General features: G+C 30.3%; 1 protein-coding gene across 6 annotated transcripts in view; it reads left to right on the top strand.

The window, feature by feature from the left end:
- LOC113789181 (uncharacterized) overlaps nt 1-23,193 on the top strand; it is a 55,379-nt gene that overhangs the window by 27,267 nt on the left and 4,919 nt on the right. For 5 of the 6 annotated variants that reach the window (XM_075820373.1, XM_075820375.1, XM_075820374.1 and 2 more), the window contains one exon: nt 14,653-15,028. The gene's annotated coding sequence lies outside the window, so the exon portion shown is untranslated. Of the gene's footprint in view, nt 1-1,234; nt 1,374-14,652; nt 15,029-23,193 lie in introns of those variants that run through there. The other variant, XM_075820372.1, reaches the window with a different exon arrangement.

The raw sequence follows: 23,193 nt of genomic DNA on the forward strand, positions 1-23,193 counted from the left end.
TAAAGTTTGGAAAGCAAGTAACTGGCCATTCATAAGGAGGTTTTTTATTGTTTTTTCTCTTATCCGTTTCCGTTTATTACATCATTATTATGGTTAATGTTTGCCTTGTTTTGTTTTTCGTTTTGTTTGAAAATTTTTAATTTAATTTTGTAAAATTCAGTGAAGGTAAAATGTGTGAAAATTTTTTCCTGTGTAAAATGTTATGTCTGACCCTTTGTGATTTTTGTTTTACCTTTTTTGGATTTGATTTGGTCATCATCATGAAAAACAAAAAACCAGACAAAAGAAACAAAAGATGAACTAGATAAGAAGTAATTTGAAGGGGGAGAAACAACAAAAAATACCTAGGTAACCTGTAGGTTTTTATCTTATTTTTTTTTGTCTTTAACCCGAGGCAGGTGAAAGACCCATGACTATTTGACTTTTTTTTGTTTTGACTTTCAACCATGATGATTGCTTTTTTTTCTTGAAACCAAGGGTCATTCGCATTTGAATTTGGCCTCCTGAAGACCGGTTCGATGCCAAATGCCAAATGTTCCTCCCTTTTATTTTCTTTCCATAAACTAATGTTGTTCTTCATTCATGATGAACCTTTTCTTTCCTTCTTTCTTTCAATAACTGTCTCAGTAACTTTGAAAATTCAGAAAAAAAATTATTCGTCAATATTTGTAGCCACTGGGCCATGGCCACACTTGATGTTATTTTTATCATCGCCATAATCATTATCTTTTGGTAAATTTCATGAGGCTCCCTTTGAAATTGTTGAAAAGAAATTCTTATATATAAAAAATAATCGGCCCTAACATTCGTTGACCAGTCAATCTAAATGATGATGATGATAATTTTTTAGATGTTTTCTCCTCATTGACCATCGTTTGTTGATGATGATAATGATGAGTTGTATAAGAACAACTTTCTTTCTTTTTGGAAACCAATTTGGTCCATGGGTTGTTGTTTGGTTGTTGCATGATTGCGTGTTATGTATGGTTTTCCCTCTTTCAAATGTTCAATGTTTTTTTTTTTTGGTTATTTCATTAAGGTGAATACCCAAATCATAATCATCATCATCAATGATTAGCCTTAGGGTCCTTAATGTATTTCACTGATTTTTTTTTCTGAACTGGATAAAAACTTTGAATCATCCATCTAATTTTTTATTTTTGACATTAATTCTTTGACCGCTTGACTTGGTCACTTTATGTACCTGCAGTTTTGGTTTGGTTTGGTTGTTGTTGTTGATTGACCGCTTGATGATCGATTTTTCTTCTTCTTCTTTTTCTTTCTAAAAACGAGAATAAAAAAGGCCTAGTAAGACTGGCTGTCAATAAATAAATGTCTGTATGTCTGATGTCCTTATACATCCCAATACCAAGGTAGGTCAAATTTGATTTTATTTTTCGATTAGACTTTTGCACTAGAAAACACTAAACATTTATGGAACACAGATAGAGAGAGAGAGAGAGAGAGAGAGAGAGAGAGAGAGAGAGAAAGAGAGAGAACAGGTTCATCATCATTCCAGGTCATCAACCATATCGAAAAATAGTTAGTTAGTTATGCTTACCACCCCTTGGCCCTTATTTTTCTTTTTACTTTCTGGATGCCCTTGTAAACCGAATGGAATGTGTAGCACACACCTGATGATGATGATGATGGCAATGATGGTGAAACGAGAAACCTGTCACTTTACCTTTCAGGTCAAGAGGATATTTATTTTTATTTTATTTTTTTGACTTGAAAAAAGTTTGTCCCTTGGTGTGTGTGCGTGTGAATGAATGATGTGGCAAGTGTATATTGATTACAATCATCATCAGCGATGAGGGAAAAAAAAATTTGGTCTAAAATTCCAATGCTTGTGGTTCATATTAGAAACCAGCAAGAGAGAGCGAGAGAGAGAGAGAGAGAGAGAGAGAGAGAGAGAGAGAGAGAGAGAGAGAGAGAGAGAGAGAGAGAGAGAGAGAGAGAGAGAGAGAAAGAGAGAAAAGATAACGCAAAAAGATGACCCATCATCATTTTATTCATATCATTGCTGATGATGCCAATCCAAATTGTAAAAAAACCGAAACAATTTATAACGATGATTATAAATTTACACTGAACATTGTGAAACAAACGAAAAAACAAACGAAAAAAAAATGTCATTTCCATTGATCCGATTTGATGATGACGAAGAAATGTTTCATGTTTGACCTACCCAAAAGATATGTTGAAATATATGGATTTTCTTTTTTTTTCTTGACTATCATTGTTGACCCCGTAAGGCTAATGATAATGATGATCGTTTGTCTTTTTTTTTTTTGATGCATGATGGTAGTGATGTTTGGTTGTCCACTTGAATTTATAGTTGTTGTTGTTTCTATCTCGGTGGTTTACCTTGCCAGACTTATTAAAATTTATTTATCTGGGAAACAAAAAACTAAACTAAACTAATCTTTTTTTGTTTGTTTGAATATTAGCATCATCATCATCGTGACGAATGATGAATTCCATCATTTACAAGTTTGACCGTTATAAAATTTTTTTCAAAATCTTTGCTTACGGCTATCCTGGCTGGAATTATTTAAATTTTTGTTGTTGTTGTTTGCTTTCTCTCGTTATAAAATTGGAGAAAAAAATTCAAAACATTTTTTTTTCTTTTGTCAATAATGATGTTAATCCTTAGTTAGTAAAAAGAAAAAAAATTTCACTTGTCATTATTTTAAAATACCAAAAATAAACCAAAAACTTTTTTCCATCCATTTTTTCAAAATAATAATGTTAATAATGATGACTTTCTTCAGATAAATATACTTTTTCATGTTTTAAGTTTCTTATTCGATTTGTTGCTGGACCTATGGAAGATAACAAATTTTTTTACAAACAAAACAAACAAATTCCATTATCAGCCAAAGAACCAGAGAAAGATCCAATTATTATCTTTCTCTCATTAGGCTAATTATCATAATGTTTTTTCTGTTCATCATCTGAATTTACCTAAAATGATGATGATTATTATTGTCTTTATTGTTTTTTCCATATGATTTTCTTTTTGTCTTGTTATTCGTTGTCTATGTGTATTCTATTGCTGTTTGTTTGTTGATTTCCTTTTTTTTGGTCGATTTCCTATTTACCAAAATTATTTTTCCCAAAAAACACACAAACATTAAGCATGTGCATACAATTACATTTGGGGGGAGGTAAACATACATGATGATAATATACTCTGATCTATAATGATTATTTTACTTTTTTTTATAAACTATCATCATCATCAGATCCAAAAGTCAATTTATTCAATTTTCAATCATTAAAGATGGTCATTCTTAATGGTTTTTGGTTCATTATTCTTTCATTTTACTGTTGATTCAATGTGTGTTTCTCTTCGTTGTTGCTTGATTCATTTCAAACAAAATAATGAAAAAACTAAAACTAAAATCACTTTTTTTTTCAACCTTTTGACTTTGTTTTTTTGTTTCTTTTGAGTTAATGGATTATATTCAAATATTAGATTTCAATATAAATTATTTTGTTTTGGATTGTCATTCTTTGAAATCTCAAATTCAAAGAAAATCATACATACATTGCATATGTATTCTACCATATTAGTGATGAGTTATACAGTTATACAGTCACATTATTTGTTACTAAAGCAGTTTATTTGTTGGATCTCATTGTCATTTGCAGTATTCATTTCTATCTTCAATGTTTCAAATAAATAAATCCAAATTGTGAAACAAACTAAAACTAAAATGAAAATTATCATTCAATCGATATCATCAATTTTATTTTATTTGTGCTTTCTATCTATCTCTCACACACACACACACTTGTTTTCTTCTTCATTGATTATATTCTCATTTCAATTCCAAATGTATTCTCTTTTTGTATCTAATTCTCATTTCAATAATATACTCAAAAAAATGTTTACTAATCGAAGATGATTAAAACTTGTATCATTCACGTTTTCTGTTTCTGTGTGTGTGTGTGTCATAATGTCTTTTCTAGTTTTTCCTATAAGTGTTTCTCCATAATGGTAATATATTTATGACGTAATGATCATCATCATCATCGTTTTATATCCAAGTCTATTAAATGTTGCTGTTACTGTTGTTGTTGTTATATTTGAATTTATTCTTAGATAAACAAACATAGAATATACATATTAGAATACTTTCATTCGTTTTATCACAAGGTTTTTTTTTCAATGATCCATTTCGATTTTCGATTTTCAATCAATATAAACTTGATGATGATCATCATCATTATTAGAATTGCAATTTCTTTCAATGTATATATTTCTTTTTTTTTGCTCTTAATTTCGTGCATCATTCATTCATTCATTAATTTCAAAGATAAGAAAAATTCATTTCAGAAAATTCCTATAAGACTTCTTCTTCTTAATTTCTTGACTTTCTTGACTTTGTAAACATGCAAATAAAGTAATGAATATCCATAGATGCTTAATATGGACATATACCGGTGTCCTATACCATTTTCATTCAGCAATCAATTCTGCACTAAATTTTATTGATTTTCTTTTCTCTACTTTCTCATCACATTTGTATACAATGTTTATGATTCATATTTGTTATTTCTTTCGGTCTTTCGTTTTGCTGGATATACATTACATTACATAATAACAATATTAGATTACCTCAATACCATTACCATCTTTTTCTCTGTCTATTTGCTACAAAATCTCATTTTCAATTGCATAGAATAAGAGTCAAGAAATGAATAAAATGAGTGTGAGAATCACATTCTTGCACGAACATTTGATGATGAAAAAAAAATGTTTAATGTAGAATTTTTCTGGCCATTCAAAATGGAAAGAATAACCCAGGAATATTCCAAATTCATATTTTTTTATCAAACATCCTTTTTTTTCATTGAAATTTTTCTGGTTATTCTTGGATTGACAATGATGATGGTCAACCGACCAACCAACAAAAAAAAGATTCAAAAAAAAAATGAAAGAATTTCAATGAATTCACAAAAAACCAAAGCGAACAAAACAAACGAATGAATGTTATCTCTTCATATACTCGGTTTACATATTTTTCCTGTCATCATTTTTTTTTGCTTCAAAAAAAAACGAAATTCATTGTGTCGGTGTTGAATCGGTCACATTCTCTCAATTCCATTCAATTCTTTGGACTGTTTTTTATCATGGATGTTTCTCTTTTTTCAAACCCATTCAACAAACAAAAACATGACCAAAGCGATATTTCATACCAAAAAACAGAAAAAAATGAATGAATGAATGAATGTTTATTCTTCATGAATGAATTGAAATGAAATGAAATGAATTCAATTGAAATTGAAATTGAATTGAAATCTGTTTGTGGTGGTGATGATGTTGGTCATGTGTGTGTGCATCGAATTCCGAATCAAAACACAGAATAATAGAATGGGGAGAAAGAGAAAACGGAATTTTTTCTCTCTGTGTCCACGAAACAACGACAACAACAAACTTTTGGATAATTATTTTTTGTTGAACTTTTACATTGAAATTCTTATCATTATTAAAACGAGATTTGGTTTTTTGGTCGGTTGGTTGATGATTCGAGAAACAGTTAAATATGAATGTTTTTTTGTTTTTGTTTTTGAATGGAAAATGTCTTTTTGTTGTTTTGTCGCTGTCTCTCTCTCTCTCTCTCTACCACATTCACTTTTCAATGTATACGACTTGTGTAACTAACTGATTGAGTTGAATGAATTGAAATGAATGAAAATCACGATTACCCGATCTTGTTTTTATATAAAATGCACACGTCGTATATTTGTTTTCACATAGCCTTTTTGTGAATAGATTCACTCCTCTCCTCACCATATATACACACATAAACGATTAAATTAAGCACGACCCATTTGCCAACCCCGTTGACTACTTTGTTTTTTTTGTTCACATCCCATTTATCCAATTGCATCCATGGCATCCTGAATAGTTTACATTTGGTATTACTTTTATTACATACAAACATAGATACAGTGTTATGTGAAACGGTGAAAGAGAAAGAAAGACTGGTTTATTAACTTGCACTATTCACTATCACACAATCGACAATACTGACTTTGATTTTTTGGATTTTTCATTTCAAAAGAAAAAAGAAGTGATGCTTTTTTTTCACATAATAAAATCTCCACCTTTTTTCTTCTTCTTCGTCTTTCTTTTACATAGCAAAAAAAAAAAAAAGGCAAGGATGCATCATCTTTTATAGGAAAACAACAACAACTCTTTCTCTTGTTTGATGTTTTTGTTTCCAAATACATATAGCCAGTTAGGTTAGGTTATCCCTGGTTTATTTATTTTCCAAATGTTATTCAATTTCAGATGGTCAGATGGTTATCAAATCTAAATCATTTCCGCCAAGTTTTTTTTATCTGGCTAGCAAAAAACAAATCAAACTTTTCTGTTTCTAACCCAAAAGATTGATCATATAATCATCACGAAAGAAAACAACAAAAATCACCTGCAATCCTGACACAATCATCATCATCATCTCGATGGACCGAAGAAACAAGAAATCTCACGACCCAAACAGTAAAAAAAGGAAGAGTACAATTATTTTTTCTTTGGTCAAAACTGGTTTTTTGGGTTTATTTCTCAGTCTAACCCAAAGTAATTGGTTTTTTTAGCATTGATTTTTTCAGGCTGTTGTTGTTGTTCTGATTAACGATCCCCTTTGGTCCTGATCATTTTTTTTCTGATGGTTTCTTAGGGCCTCTCTATCTTATTCTTCATTGATGAAACACGAACATAGAGGCCACAAAGTTCAAAATTTTCTTGAAATAAAGATTGAATAATGGTTTGATGTTTGGTCTCAGAAAACAACAACTGTGAAAAAACCCTAAAGATTTCTACAACCGTTCTTTTTCCCTCTTTTTTTCAAAAAAATTCTCGGTTCATAAATGTTTGACCTATACTTTTTTTCAAACAGGCCAATTTATCATGACTTTTTCTTATATTTACCACCGATCTGATCGATCGATCAGACATCAATTTTAATCAAACAAGTGGTTATTTTTCTTTTTGCCTATTCTTTTCCTTTTGGTCATCGATGAAGATGATGATCATCACAGAAGAAAACCATTGAAACAAAAATCTTCAAAACCCCCTCCGATGAAGCCATGAAGATGAAGAAAATCCTTCATCATCATTACAGTTTGGGCGGATCTTGTTTTCTCTCCTTACATTTCTTCTTTTTACCCTCTTTTAATCATAATTTCGTAACGCATAATTTGACTTTAGGTCAAAGTCTGGACAATGTTCTAGACATTCATCTCAAAAATTGATAACAGAGAGAGAGAGAGAGAGAGAGAGAGAGAGAGAGAGAGGTCAAATCTACCAAGGGATTGTATGTTTTTTAGCTGATTCACACACACAAACAACCAACTAACCTAGACTCTCTCTAAGGTCTTTTTTTGTGTCCAAGATCTACACAAGTGGTATTTTCATTTCTTTTCTTTTCAATCCAAATGATGTTGTGTGTTTACCCATTTTTCTCTCTTTCTTTTTTTTTTTCTCAATACTTACCGAGCATGATCAAGGTTCGGCTTGACCACCACGGCTAGTGTCCAGTTTAGTCTACAGTCCAGTCTACAGCATAGTTCAGCAACATTTTTTTTATATGTCCAGTCATTCGGTAGACAGTTTTTTTTTACTTTTCTTCTTCCTTACTTTTTTTTCTTTTCGTTGTTTGAATTTTATTTGAAATTGAAATTTCATTCATTGTTGATTTGGTTATTCGAAAATAACCTGCTTGCACAACCATCATCGGTATTTGATCAAGAAACAAAAACTGTTTGTCTGATTTTTTTTTTCGGTTAAAATCTTCGTTATCGTCGTCATAAATTCAACGGAATTTTTTCTCGTAAAAAACAATTTTTCTGTTTTGTTTGTGAATGAAATTTATAAAAAAAAACAAACGAATAACATCCATATTGATTGTTTTGTAATTATGAAATTATAATTACTTTATTTTTGTAAAAATACAAAAAACTAACTAAAATACAAAGATAATCAATATCTTTACTCGTTTAATATATTTTACTTTTCTCTCTCTATTTCTCGGTAAGTTTGATTATATCATTTTCTAATTATTATTTATAACTACTATATTAAAATATTCACCATAACGACATTGTCAGAAAAAAATTTCAAAATTCAGAAATAGTGTCTTATGTTTGGTGGTTATGTTGTCTTTCTTTCTTTCTTTTCAGTGTGGCCAATAAAATCAATAAATCGATTGATTTGCTCTCTTTATAAAGACATTTTGTTCTTGTGACTTTCTTTCATGCTATAACCGATCGGTTATTCAATTCGATTGATTGATTGATTTTTCAAGCATTTTGAATTCATATTTCGATATTTCGATATTCCTCTTTTTTTTCTGGCAAAGTTTTTCTTATTTCTGGTCAATTTTTCCAATGTAAAAAACTACCAATTCAATTCTGAAAATTGTCAGTCGATATCTAATAATAACAACAAACGATAAAAAACACTCAGACCAATTATTTTCATTAATTAATTTATAATATCAAATTATGTCATTTGAAGAAACAAAAACAACAAAACGATGATGATGATGAAAATAACCAGCAAAAAAAAAAAAAAAAAATTGACTTTAGCCGCCAGTAGCACAACTATTCGAGTGTGTTTCTTTCCGTTGTTGAAAAATAAGGAAAATGTCAACTTGGTATTTCTTATTTTCGCTTTCTTTCCTCTTTACACTTTCGATATCTTTAGAATTTTCCGGTTATTTTTATTTCGTTTTCCTATTTGATTATGATAGAAATTGACAGCTGTTATTGTTCATTTTCTTTCTTTTACATTTTGATCAAAGATTTTGATTAATAATTTTTTTTTGAAAAAATAAAAACATTTTCTTCAGATAATAATTGGGTTATTTGAAAACAGAATTGGAGCAAGAAAATCAAAATCCAAAAAAAAACAAAAAACAAAAATTTGTTGAAATTTTCGCACGTATGTCGCGTGTCTCAATTCAATCATTCATTCCGTTATATAATATCATAGACACACAAACACACACATAATATGATGCTTCGTTTTTTATTTCATCTCGTTTTTCCCCCATCACCGAAATGTTCACTATGTTTATGGATTTTTCCCTTCTTTTTTTCTCTACGGTTTTTCGGTAAAGATTTCTCTCCCGATCATCATCATTTTCAGTGTGTTTCAGAAACAGCAGATTCATTCATTCAGTCAGTCAGTCATTCAATTCATTGAATTTATAATTCAAATGATTGGTCGGTTCATCCACACACATCCATTTTGGACTTTTTTTTTCGTTTGTTTGAAATTTCCTCGGTCATTTTCTCTCTCTCTCTCTCTCTCTCATATACCCATATACAATATGCATCCTCCAATTCAATCCATCTCTCATAGATCCATCCATCCATCCAATCTTCCCCCCCTATTATTCAAAATTAGATTTTCAAAAAAAAAGATTTTCTTACTTCGTTTTTTCTACAATGTTACCGATTGAGAGATGTTGGTCGCGAGACTGACATTAGGCCAGTATGAATTTTCTGTCTACTTGCATAGTTATCGTGGTGGTGGTGGTGGTGGGTTGTTTTTTTTATTTTTTTTTCGACAATAGCCGCACGAATAAGCGCGTGTCCGTTTTGTCCTGTGTTGTCCACATAATATCCGAATATCAAAAAAAAAAAAAATTTATTCAACCCCCTCATTCAACCCCCACTCGAAAATGAAAAAAATCCAAAACAGATCTTTGAATTTTTCATTTTCTATTTTGTTTTTGGAACTGTTCCAACAACAAAAAATACGATACACGTCGATTACGACGTGCCAAATGCAAATTTAGTTTAGTTTTTTAGGTTTCAGTTTTGAAAATCTACTTTGTTACTGAAGAGATTGCCCGAAAAAAAGAAAATCATTCATCCATCCATCCATCCTATACATCTCAGCTCTAAACATCCCATTCCAAGACCGACCGATATATGTGTGGTGTATGGTGTATGACCGTTTCATTCAATGGTCCGTTTTTTTTTCCAACCACCACCACCATCTCATATCTCACATCGGTCACCACTATTGTTTCCCCCCCTGTACCACTGAATGAATAAAAAACAGACCAAATACACTTCTCTATTGATGATGATCAAAAGTGGATGATGTGTGTGTGCATGTGATGGGCATATTTTCGATTTTTTGATTCAAAAAAAAATTTTTCTCGTTGTTTAAAATGATGACGACTATAGAATAACAATAGCCATGATGATGATGGCTTTCTCTTAATTTTCTGCTATCGTTTTTGTTCGTTAAAAAATTCGGTTCGTTGACTGATTTTTGCTTTTTCTCGTTTGATTTCATCCGATGGCCGAGATAAAACTAGGTTTTTTACTTTCCCCTTGGAAAAAATTTTTCGATTTCAATGTTATAACAGTGAAAATTAGGTCTCGGTCGATTTTTTTTTCCAAAAAAAATGATGATTATGATGGCAGTGTGTGTGATGGCGATAAATCACATTTTTTACAATAAGTTTTTCTTTCTCGAATCTCGGTTGTTAAGCCACAGTGTCATATTGTTTTTTGGGTAACTTTTAAGCTGGCTGTTAATTTTTTTTCTTTTGGATCATCGTTGTTATCAAGAATTAATTTCTATTCTGAAATTAGAAAATTCATTAAAGAAATTCCAAAAAAAAAAAACAACAACAGTCAGAAAGAATCTCTGGCCCAAGAATATTCCAATCTGATCTACTGTATTATTATTATTAGTAATGGATCATCGATTCAACTCTCTCTCCATCTCTCCCACTCTATAATAAGAGTGAAAGTAAAAGAATCTTCATTCAATTTGTATGAACCAAATTGGAAGATGCTGATGAATATATCTAACTATCTATCTTTTTTTCCTTCTTAATATTTGAATGTTTTTGGACCATGAACATATACATTGTACACAAGCACACACACAAGCAAATATATTATATATGCATGTCATCATTGTGTATGTGTTGTTTGTATGGTTTTTTCTCTTTCTCCATTTTCATTTTCGATTCTATCATTCAAACGGATTCGTCCATTGATGTTCCAGTTTGTATTTTGTTTGTATATGTTTTTCATCCATTCATTCATTCCATCTCTCATTCTATCTCTCTATATTCAATGTTGTTGTTGTTGTTTTGGAATTCAGGAATTTCATTATTTTTTTTCGATTTTTTTTCTGCTGTCTCCCTTTCTTTCTTTTTTTTCATATGACTATTCTGTGTTATTATTCTGGTACCATTTTTATTCTTGTTATTTTGGGCATTCACTCGCTCACTCACTCATTTTGATTTGCTTTTTTTTCGTTGTTGTTGTTGTCGTTAGAATATGACCAATAGATAGCCCAAACAACAACAACAAAAAACATCAAATGGATGGATGGATGGTCGGATAGATAGATTGTTTCTTTTCTTTAGTTCTTACTATTTATTCTGGCAGAATAAGTTTTTTTTTCTCTTTGGTATATTTGGTTACACTTTCTCTCTTCCACATTCTTTTAATATATTTTCTCTGGTCCCCAATGTTATTCTTATTATTATTATTAAAAAAAACTCTTGTTATGTAAGAATTCCTTGAACATCAACCAAAACAAGAACCAGAATCAAAACCAGAAAAAAAAACGGTGAAAAAAAAGAAAAGAAAGGAGTCTTATTATTATTATTTGTATATGGTGATTTCTTTCTCTCCTTTATTTCTCTTTTTTCTCCTTTCACATTGATGATTCGTCGTCGTCGTCGTAGTGGTGGTGGTCACTCTACATTCCTGAATAAAGAATATTCTATAGTTTTTTTGCAAAACTTTCATGGTTTTTTTTGCAATATCCAAAAAAAAACACATTCTTTCTTTCGTTTTTCTAAGTACATTCAATTCAAACATACAAACAAACAAATAAACAGAGCAAAAAAAAGTTTCCATATTTTTTTTCCAATTCGATTCAAACTTTTCAATACAAAATATATAGACTTTTTCATTTCATTTTCTTGTTTTGGTTACCCCATTGATGATTACCCAAAAAAATATATTTCGATTTCTCATTTTTTCATTGATTCTTATTTTTATTTGATTTTATCGATTGATTGATTTCGTAATCCACTATAGTTTATTATTATTCAATGTAAATCTACATACATGGTGTATAATGAGATACTGGCTACTGTTTACCAGAATCTATTCAAATTCCATCAAATTTAACACAGACGCAAACAAAGGGTTAAGAAGAACAGGAATACAAGCCATCAACTTTCGCGGTAAACACACTTGTTTGTTTGTCGATTTTTTCATTTTCAACGTTAATGAAATTAAAACAAAATTATTTTAATGAATTTGTTCTGATTCTTGATTCTTGATTCTTTACGATGAAATATTACATCCGATCAATGAATGTGCCTGTGTATTAGTCCACGTCTAGACTATGGATATCTTTATGCTGCTACTAGAATTGAACGGCAACAAAACAACAATGAAAAAAAGAATTTTTTAACAAATCAAACAAAAATCTTGAACCAAAAATAGCCAACAAATATTGAATGACATATTCTTGGTACATATTATTTGTTTTTCCCCCACTTTTTTTATCCAACAAGCCTCAACATCATCATCATCATCATCTATAATTCTGAACTACTAGAACAAAAAAAAAAAATCTCAAAAGAATAACTGTATGTATGTGTGGGAGAAAGAAGAACAGCGCCCGCCTTATTCTTGTTTGTTTTTTATTTTTATATTTTTGGTCGATCGGTCCAACTGGACCAAACAACAACAGCGAAAAAAAATCTTTTTTTTTTGCTTTGGTGTTTCATTCCTGTTACTGGACTATTAACTGGACGTCTCTCTTTTTTTTTATGTGGATTCTATCCACCATATACATGAATAAATGACAAAACACAGAATAACTATTTTTTACCACCACCATAGTCCAGTATAACTAACTACTACAATGTCTAGTACATACGGTGAATCCATAATAATATTTATAAAATATAAAACGAAGAACTTGCGCGTTTCATTATCATTATAATCTTCAATATCTATTTTTTTTGTTTTGTTGTTGTTGTTTTGTTTGTTGCTAAATTCTAACTGCTAGATCCATAACATTATTATCATCATTTTTCTATGTGTATTGGGCGCCCAACCACCGGTTTGTTTTCCTGTGTTTGTTTTTGTTTGTGTGTATTTTCAGTTTTTTGGTTGATCATTTTTCTTCTTCTTCTTCTTTTGTTTTTTATTTTCATTCATTTTCATTTTCATTTCAATTGACACCGTCGTAATCATCATCATAATACAACAATCATTAACCAAAAGAAACTGAGAGAAACAGAGGAAGAATCCAGTATGTTTGTTTGTTTATTTATATGATGATTCTGTTGTTTGTTAGTGTCATTTATTCTTATAATATTCGGTTATTATTATATTCTTTTCCACATTTGTTAATTTGATTTCTATGAATGTTTTGTTTTTCAATGTGAGTATCGTTTTTTGTTTTCTGCTTTTTCTGTTTGTTGTTTCGATATTGTCTTTTGAATTCTGAGATTCTTCTTCCATCTTTTTCTCACCTTATTCAATCAATTTTTTTCTCGTTTTTTTCTGATCTAAATTGATTAAAGAATCTTTGGAATCTTTCTTTTTTTTCATGCTTTTGAATTGACTAAATATTCCTCCCAAAAAAATATGATAATTAAATATCTGTTATCATCAACATTGATGTCATCGGTTGTCATCATCATTATCATCGTCTAGACTGGTAGTCACCGCCAACATCAAGATGATCATTGATCTAAATCTTGACCAAATATTCAACTTTCTGTTTTTTTGATATTACTAATGAGCCATTTCATTCTCATTTTCATTTTCTGATCTGATTTTCTTAAAAAAAATTTCAATGAAAAATTCATTTTTTTTTCTTTGAATGGCGCCAAATCCTTATCATCATCATGTTCTAAACATGTGTTTTTCAGAATTTAGTTCATTTTTTTCAAAAAACTAAAAAACTAACAAAAAAAAAGGAAATACACAAACACAAACACTTACCGAAAATTCATTCATTCATAGTTTTTTTCCATTGAAATGTTTGCCAAAAAAATTTTTTTTTCTTTCTTTTGAAAAAAAATTTTCAAGTTTACGTCTGTGTGGGTGGCTTGTGTTTTTTATGTTCCAATTCTTTTCTGATATCCGATTGTTTACCGTTTTTTCTCAACATTTCGTCTGTTATACCCGAAAAAAATATGTTTTTTTTTTTGGTTTCTTTTGTTTGTTTTGAACAAAATTACACAAAAAAAAACCGAAAATTACACAAATAAACTAAATTCAAAATAATTATCATTATCACCAAAATGTTTCCGTTTTTTTTTCACTATTTGTTTTTGCCAATTTGGTTTTTTTGGAAGTGTTTATCAGATGAACACCTACTGAAAATTTCCCCTTTTTTCCTGAGAAAAAAAGTTATTTTTTGATGAAGAAAAAATAAAATAGAAACAGTGGAGGTGGAAATAGAAAAAATATTTTGACTTTTAATTATCAAACCAGAAGAAAATTACCGTTTTTTTCCTCCGATTGGGTTAAGAATATCATAGAATTTTGCTTTTGATCTTTCAATTTATTTATCTTTTTCTTTGTTTTTGTTTGTTTCTTTTTTCTCAATGAAAATAGGTTTAAAAACGACACCAACGCAACAATCATCATTATCATTATTGAATTTATTCGCAATAATTAATACAAAATTACGTTTACGATTGAAACAACAAAAACAACAGCGACAACGTATCAAATTAAAGAAAAGAAAACGAAAGAAACTAAATTACTAAATGAAAAATCGAATGTGATTCATTTTCTTCATTTCAAAAAAAGAACATTTTTCGAAAAATTCTTTCGTTATTCTTCACCTGTCCAATCTTTTATAAAAATATAACGATTTCTCTTTGTTGAACAAAAGTTCCTATTAATTTGATTACCTCATCATCTCTCTCTCTCTCTCTAATTGACCATTTCAACCTCATCATTATTGGTTTTTTCTCTGAAACAACAGGTAGGTCAAATATTGTTTTTCCCTTAAAATTTTATCATTTTAAAGCTGAATTGAATTTGAGCAATCGATTTTTCTCTCGGTACATTTATTGGATAAGGGGTTTTTGTTTCTCTATTTCCACACATAATGATGCCTTAGTCACGAAATCAGTGCAAAAATAACCTTGTTATGCTGATTTGTTCATAGAAAAACAAAACGAAACAAAAAAACATTTTGACAGATCAAAAATCAAAAAAAATCCAAAAAAAAAATCCATAATATTTATGATTGATTCGTGAAAACAGAAAAGACAGGTAGTTGTGATCAATAGCTTATATTTTTGTTGTATGTTGTGTATGCTAATAATGTCTTGGATCGATGTTTTTGTGTTATTTGAATAAATCGTTTGATCGTCAACTGAAATGATGTTGACGTTATTGATGAATAAAATTAACGAATGAAGCTGTCATTTCTAGCTTGAAGAAATTGGGCGAGACATATTTATGGGATAAAAAACAAAAAACAAAACAAAAAATGGATTGAATGTTTATAAACATAATTAATATATTCCTATTTTAACTTGATTTTAGTGCAAAAACAACAACAAACTTTTTACCGTTATTTTTCTTCATCCAAATCAACCAACTCCCCACAACCGAAAAATACAAGTCTTTTCTCTTGTTTCTCCTGTTGTTTCTCTTGTTTTAGTTTGATCGTGATGACTTTAATTCTAATAAATTATTCAATTTTTTTTTTTTTTGACACAAAGTTTTTTCTTCATATTTTTTTCTACATTCGGGTGGATTATTATTTTCAGTGCATTTTTTTAGTTCGCTTGTTCCACATTACAAATATTATTATCAGGTTTTTTTCTACCGTTGTTTCTTTTAATGTCATTTGTATTTGATGACGATCATGTCATTCCTTCATCATCATTTTGGAACCACAAAGAAAAACCTTTTCATAAAAGACGTATCACGTGCTTTTTTTTGAAAAATTTGCCCGAAAAAAAAGATTCAACTTTGGCTTCCCAAAAAAAATGTGGTTTATTTGATGATGATGATAATGTTTGGAAATTTTGAATTTAGGATGCTTTTTTTTGGTGTGTGTGTGTGTGTGTGTGACTTTGCAAATTCACTTGTGTCAAGGACAAAATGTCATAAAGGTCATATCCATGATGATAGTGAAAATGATGACGACGACGACGAAGGCGAATCAAATATCGGCACATACTTTGAATTTTATTTATTTAGGTTTAGGTTTAGGCTTTCTATACATCTTTTTTATCCATTCATTTTTCTGCTTCAGTCATCTGTTTGGTTTGGGATAAACGAAAAGACATTGCTTTCGTTTGTTTCGTTTCATCCAGTTGAAAAAAAATATCTTGGGGACAAGTTTTTTTTTGTAAATATATTCAACATGTTGAATGAATGAAGAATGTGCATACATCGATCAACATGTGCATATTACACTTGATTCTCTTTTTTTTGAACGAAAAATAGGCAAAAAATAATGATGATGAGAATCAAAAGATTCGTCTCGAAAATGGATGTTTGTTTGTTTGTTTGTGGATGTTGGCCATGGTGATAATCAGCCATGTTGTTGCTTAATTCAAATATATTTTCGATGATGATGTTGGCTATTTGTTTATTTGGTTGCCTAGAAATGTCGTCGTCGACGACATTCGATATTATTTTACGCATCCAGTTTTTTCTGTTTGTTTCTCAAAGTAAAATAAGAACAAGTGAACAACTTTGCACAGGAAAAGCATCTGGAGGAAGCAAAAAACAAAAATTTTCGATTGGAGGGTTGCTTTATCGCTTTTCTCGTTCGTTTGTTTGTTTGATGATGATAATGATTTTTGGGTGAACTTTTAATGTTTTTTTCCTATTGCCATTCGTGTTATCAGTCAAAAGAAAAACTTGTTATGTGAAAATCAAATCAGAAAAAGTGAATGCTGATGATGATTGAATTCCTTGAAGAAAAAAATCAAGTTAAATATTGGATAAATATTGAATAACATTTCATTTCATTCATTTTGTATGTCATTTATAATCATTATCATCTACGAAAACAACAAAACAAAAACAATTTTTACCATTGGTTTTATGATTGAATCAATATGAAATGTTTTTCGCTTTCTCTCTCTCTCTCTCTCTCTCTCATTTGAAATATGTTTGTTCAAAAACAAAAACTAAATATGACAAATTTTTTTTTTTTTTTGATTCGACTTTGCCCTTCATTTGTTTTCTTGTGTTTTGTTCGTTTGGTTTGGTTTGTTTGCTTTGCATCAGCAGCAAACACACAACATTTAACAAATTTTTATAAAAAAAATATGATTGAAAACATCAAGCAAGCAAAGATATAAATTTGTCCATAAATGAATATGGTTAGTGTGTGTTTGGTCAAAGAAAAAACAATGAAAAAAAGAAATTGAATGGAAAAAGGTGTAGGTTAGGTTAGAAAACATTCTTTTTGAAAAAACAGAATCCATATACAAAACAAAACAAACGAATAAATAACAAGCAGCAGCAGCAGTAAAATTAAAAGAAAAAACATCAATCTATCAGCATCATTATAGTAAATGAGTAGCAATGTTTTTGCAATGTTTTAAATTATAGTGATGCTTAACAAAACAAAAACAAAAAAAACAGCATCTTTAATATCATCATCATTATTGCATTCATTTTTCTCCTTCCCTTTTCTTCAATCATGATATTGTTGTTTGTTGGTTAAAATGTAGGCAGCTAACGAAAACTCAACCCATTCATTCAATGCATAGAGATGTATCAGAAAAAAAGGGATGTGATGTGATGTGATGTGATCATCATTAACGTAGATGCATAAATGAAAACTAGTTTTTCCAGAAAAACAGATTTTCTCTCATTTCATTTCTATATAAATAAATACAGCAACTCTATAAAAATATTAGGGAAAAAACTAACCAGTCAACAAAGGGGTTATTATTATGCATTGAATTGAATTGATGTTTGGGTGCTTGTGTTGATGTGTGTGTGTGTGTATGCGATGCATCCTATATAATCAGTTTTTATTTTCTTTTTCATACATTTACCCCTTTCGTTTTTGTAGGCTGTCATCATCATATAGTCATCATATTGAATGAATGAATGAATGAGTAGCATTATAAACATACGTTTCAAAATACCGAATAACAGAACAACAACAATATAGAAATATATTCTGAGTATGTAACGGGGTAATAAAAAAAAAAACACAATCCATGCTTTATACATTGTGCATATAGTTTGTTTGTTTGTTTGTTTTTCTCATTTCTATTCTGACATTCATTTTGTTTTCCTTTCGATTCTTCTTCTTTTTTTTTGTTGCTTAGATTTTCTATTTCCGTTAATTTTTCTTTTTAATTTTTTTCAATCAATAATGAAATAACGGAATTGACTGACTGACTGCCTTGTTCTATCTTTGTTTTCATCAGTTTCAGGTTTCAATTCATATTAGATTTCAGCACACGATGATGATGATGATGATGAATGTACCCAGAAGAATTAGTTTTTTTTTGTTTTTGTTTCAATAAGAATTTCAGGTGAAAATCCCATGATTTTGTTCTTTATTTTTACAAATAATAATAATATTCCTCTTCACAGAAACTTAAGATTTTTTTGTTTTGTTTTGTAATTATTTATTATTCCGTTAAATTGAAATTATAATTAAATATCTTTGTTCATTATTATTTAATTATCAAATGGATCTTTATAATTAATTACAAATTACATCATTTTTATCATTATCGATGCGTTCTATTTACCTACGCTTTACCTATTACCTACACTGTATTTCTGATTGATTCAGATTCCAGTAGCCAGTATTCGTATGATGAGTTTTTCAACCTTATTACCATGATGATTATAAATGGATTAATCATCATCATCATCAAGGATTATCTTGAATGAAGAAAATGAATTACAAAAGTAATTCTGGATTGATGAAAATTGATTATTTATTTACGAAACGAAAACAAAATGAAATGAAATAACTTTATTCCATTTCAAAATGAATCTTTTGTTTTTTTTTTGTTTTTTTTCCTGTATTTCTCATTTATTCATCCTAAATCATTACGAAACAAACAAACAACGACGAATAAAGTATAGGATGCAAAGAAAAACAAGAAACTTTCTTTACAATTCTCATTTCAGTTCATTATCCAAAGATTTTGTTTTTTCTTTCTTTCTGGTACTTTCCATTTTCATTTATTTATATTCAACTTTTTCTTTTCTCTTGGTAAAATCTGGTTGACAACAACAGAAAAACAAAACAAAACAAAACTGGATAATGATAATAACCGTAGTGAAACCAAAAAAAAAATTCATTGAAAGAAACAATGAATAACAATCCTTGGTTGCAGATGCTCATACTGCATACATTCATTGCATACATCGCAAATCGATTTCCTTTTGGCCCGCATCTTTATCATCATCATATGGTGGAAGAAAGTGTGGAAAAACAAAACAAAACAAAATCTAGTCCAGTCTGGTCTGGTCAGTCAGTCCTGTCCAATTCACAAGAAAAAGAAAAAGTTTTCACATTTTTCCACATTATTATTATTATTATTATTTGGATCGGAAGCTGGACTTTTGGTTTAGGTTTGGCTTGGTTGTTCGTTTGTTTCTTTTTCTTTTTTTAACACTGCATCACCACTTTTACTTTTTTTTTCTTCTCATTATTATTTGAGTTTTCGGAAACTTTTGTCTTTCTTCGGACATTCTGAAAAGTATTTTGTCTGGTTGTTTTTCTGTGAAATGAAAAGAAAGTTGTATGAGAAAGTAAAAAAATCTTGACCGCACCTTTGTCGTTGTATGTAATATTTTTTTTCTGTAATTTCCAAACATCGTTTTTTTTCGTTTCATCTGCAAACATTGGTCATTGGATAATAAATGGCTGAAGAGAGAGAGAGAGAGAGAAAGTGAGTGAATGAATGAAAATCCCAACACTTTTTTTTTCTTTCTCACCAGTTTTTACCCGGTATACCGGATTTTTTTTTCTTTGGATTGACCATCAACCGGGACCCGATGGACGGGTCAGTGAGAAACTCTCTCTCTCTTGCTATTGAAATAGATCACAAGGCCATATTGTGTGTGTATGTGAATAACTCCTTATGCAACAAAAGAATGAAATCGAAAGGAAGGGAAAAAAAGAAAAAAAGATTTTTCTTTTTATATCGAATGGGTAACCTGAACAATCGTAAAGACAACAGCATTTCTATCTTTGAGAAAAAAAAGGTAACCAGAAAGAAGAAAAATCAAACCGGACGAGGTCAAATCACACACACACACATATTTTTCTTTTCCTACTTACTTACTTGTCTGGCAAGTCGGTTGATAGGTCGGTCGGTCATTTTTTTTCAGGTAAAGAAAGTGTATAATTCAGGTTTTTTCCTTTGGCTTGCCAAACATCAAACCAATAATACAAAAAAAAAAAAAAAAAAAACTACCCACTAATCACACAAAACTACCCGACGACCCAATCATCAGGTGAGCAAGCAACACATCTAGTCATGCAACATTTTTTTTTCTCTTCAATACTTTCATCATTTGGAAGAAGGAAAAAAACTTGATCATCTTGACCTCATTCTTCTTTGATTGGTCAATGAAGAAAAAAGTGAAAAAAAATTCATTACATTCAATAAATGAAATGATAAAAAATAATCAAGGTGTACTTTTCAGGTAACTAAAGATATTTATAAAAAGTGAAAAAACACATATACGCAACCTGTTTTCCAATATGAAATTTTTTTTTCGGGTTTATTTCATTCCTGGTCATTTGTCTATTTGGGTGTCTGGGGTTATCTATGGTATGGCTAGTGTGACAAATGTATGTAAATCGAACACAATCAAATTGACCCATTCAATGACCTAGTTTTTTTTTGTCACTCTCTCTCTCTCATTGTCCACTTTTGTTTGTTCCCTTTGACCACTGGTCAGTTGTCGGGGTCTATTTTGCCATTATTTGGGTGAAAAGGGAGAATGAATTGAATGAATGAATGAATAGAGAGAAAAGCGAAAGGGAAAAATGATTTTGTTTTGTTTCTGGGGTGACACACACTTGCTGTTTATCGATTTTTATATCTGGACGGTTGTTTTGTTGTTGTTCCATTGCATTCATTTTTTGTGAATGTGGCACTTGTTTTTCATACACTAAACATAAACATACCATCATTATACACTTGAATGAATGAAAAACTAAACTAAACTAAATTCACTTCACGCCTTTAGTTTTTTTCTGTTTCTGGAATCGATTCTTCTTAGTTGGAACCATTATTGTCAATGAGAAAAGAGAGAAAAACATTCACTTTTACTTTTTCTCTCTTTTACTTTTTTTTTCAAAATAATCATTATCATGTGTGGGATGCTAAAAAACACATCTTTTTTAACCCCGACCAACACACACACCAGCAATGTTTGAATATTTTTCTCTCTCTTTCTCTCTCTCTCTCCCTAGTAAACCCATCCAAGAATCTCTATAAATTTTTTTTGGTTGTTGACAATCATCAACTGGATATGGCCAATTTTGTTGACGATGCTACCACCACCACCACCAATACTGCTAGATTTTTTTTTCTGTTTTTATGAATATATCTTGTTTGTAAATCTTTTCCAAAAAAAATAATAACCCCCACCACCCTAAACACCCCCATCAAATGATGCTGAATATACATACAAGGTCAAAGGGCGATATGTTGGATGTTTTTTATTTCAATTTTTTCATTTTAGACTCTGCCTTTGGGTTTTTTTTTCACTCATTCATTTCTCTCTCGCCCTTTTTTTTTTTTTGACTAAAAAAACTTCGTTTATTTATCAAAAAATGCAATTCTGTGTTTTGAGTGAAAAGTTCTGTGTGCGTGTGTGTAGGCAGGCAAACAAGCCAAGCAAGCAAATAATATTCACCGACCTCATCCTTGACCTGGCTTGATTATTTGTATATCTTTTTTCGCTGGCTGAATGGCTGGTGTATTTGGTTTGTTTGTATAAACTTTTTTGGTTCGTTTTAGCTGAAACTTTGTTTTAGTTCAGTTCGATTGGATTCATTTTTTTTTTTGGATGTGCTGCTGGCTGGCTGGCTTGCTTGGTTATGAAATCAATGTTGTTTATAAAAAACAAAAAAAAATGGCTGGCTAAATGGATGGATGCATTGGTTGTTTTGCTTGCTTTGGTTCGATGGTTAACAAGATAGATAGATTTTTGAATAGATAAATGGTTGGTTTGGTTGGTTGGTAAAAGTAGCTTTCATACCCTTACCCTTAGCCATAGTAGTTTTTTTTAGTTTTTTAGTTTTCTGGTCGTGTCAAAATCGTTAGTTCGTAATTTTCGTTTCGTTTTTTCGTTTGGCTATTTTAACCAAATAACGCCGCTACCCTTCAGGATAAAAAAAAAAAGTAAAGCCATATGATATAACACACAGACAGACAGAGTATAAGAGAGCTATCCATCCACATCCCATCCATACATCCATCGATCGAGAGAAAAAAAAAGCCCGAGAGACAGCGAACAAGAGAGAGAGAGAGAGAGAGAGAGAGTATAATTTTTTATGCAATACTCTCTCTCTCTCTCTCTCTCTCTCGTAGCTCTTGGGCTCTTGCTATTTTTTTTTACTCGTAAAAAAAATTGTTATATCTAAACGCCACCTAAAAAACTAAATGAAAGAGAATTTCCCTCAGTCATCATCATCATCATCGTTTCAGTTGATGATGATCATCATTCAGTCCTCTACCACACACCAGTGAGAGTGTTTTTTGGTTTGGTTTAGTTTCTTTTTTAGTTTGGTTCAATTTTCTTTTCTTTTTTTGGCCGCCGGTTTATGACACAATCATTCAACAATTCGTCGTCGTCGAAAAATTGTTTTTCAAATTTCGGTTTCTTTCATTCAATCATCATCATAATCAACATTGGTTATCGTGTATGGACCATTCTGGTCGCTGCTATCACACATCATCGCGACTATATCGACAATACTGTGTTCATAATTGATGCGTTTTTTCACATGTTTTTTTGATTTGGATGTGATTTTGGAAAAAAAAAGTTTTTTTTTGAATGCATGGTGCAACCGCGTTCACCAAAAACAAAACAAAACAAAAATGTATAAATGTTGGTTGGTTGGGTGGATTTAGTTGGTGGATAAATTAATTAATTTGGATTGGGTTTATCATCATCAGC

Source organism: Dermatophagoides pteronyssinus, unplaced genomic scaffold, assembly GCF_027571235.1.
Source record: "Dermatophagoides pteronyssinus isolate colony J.1.1.1.1 unplaced genomic scaffold, Derpt_VIB-CSIC_2022.12 sq0006, whole genome shotgun sequence".
NCBI lineage: Eukaryota > Metazoa > Arthropoda > Arachnida > Sarcoptiformes > Pyroglyphidae > Dermatophagoides > Dermatophagoides pteronyssinus.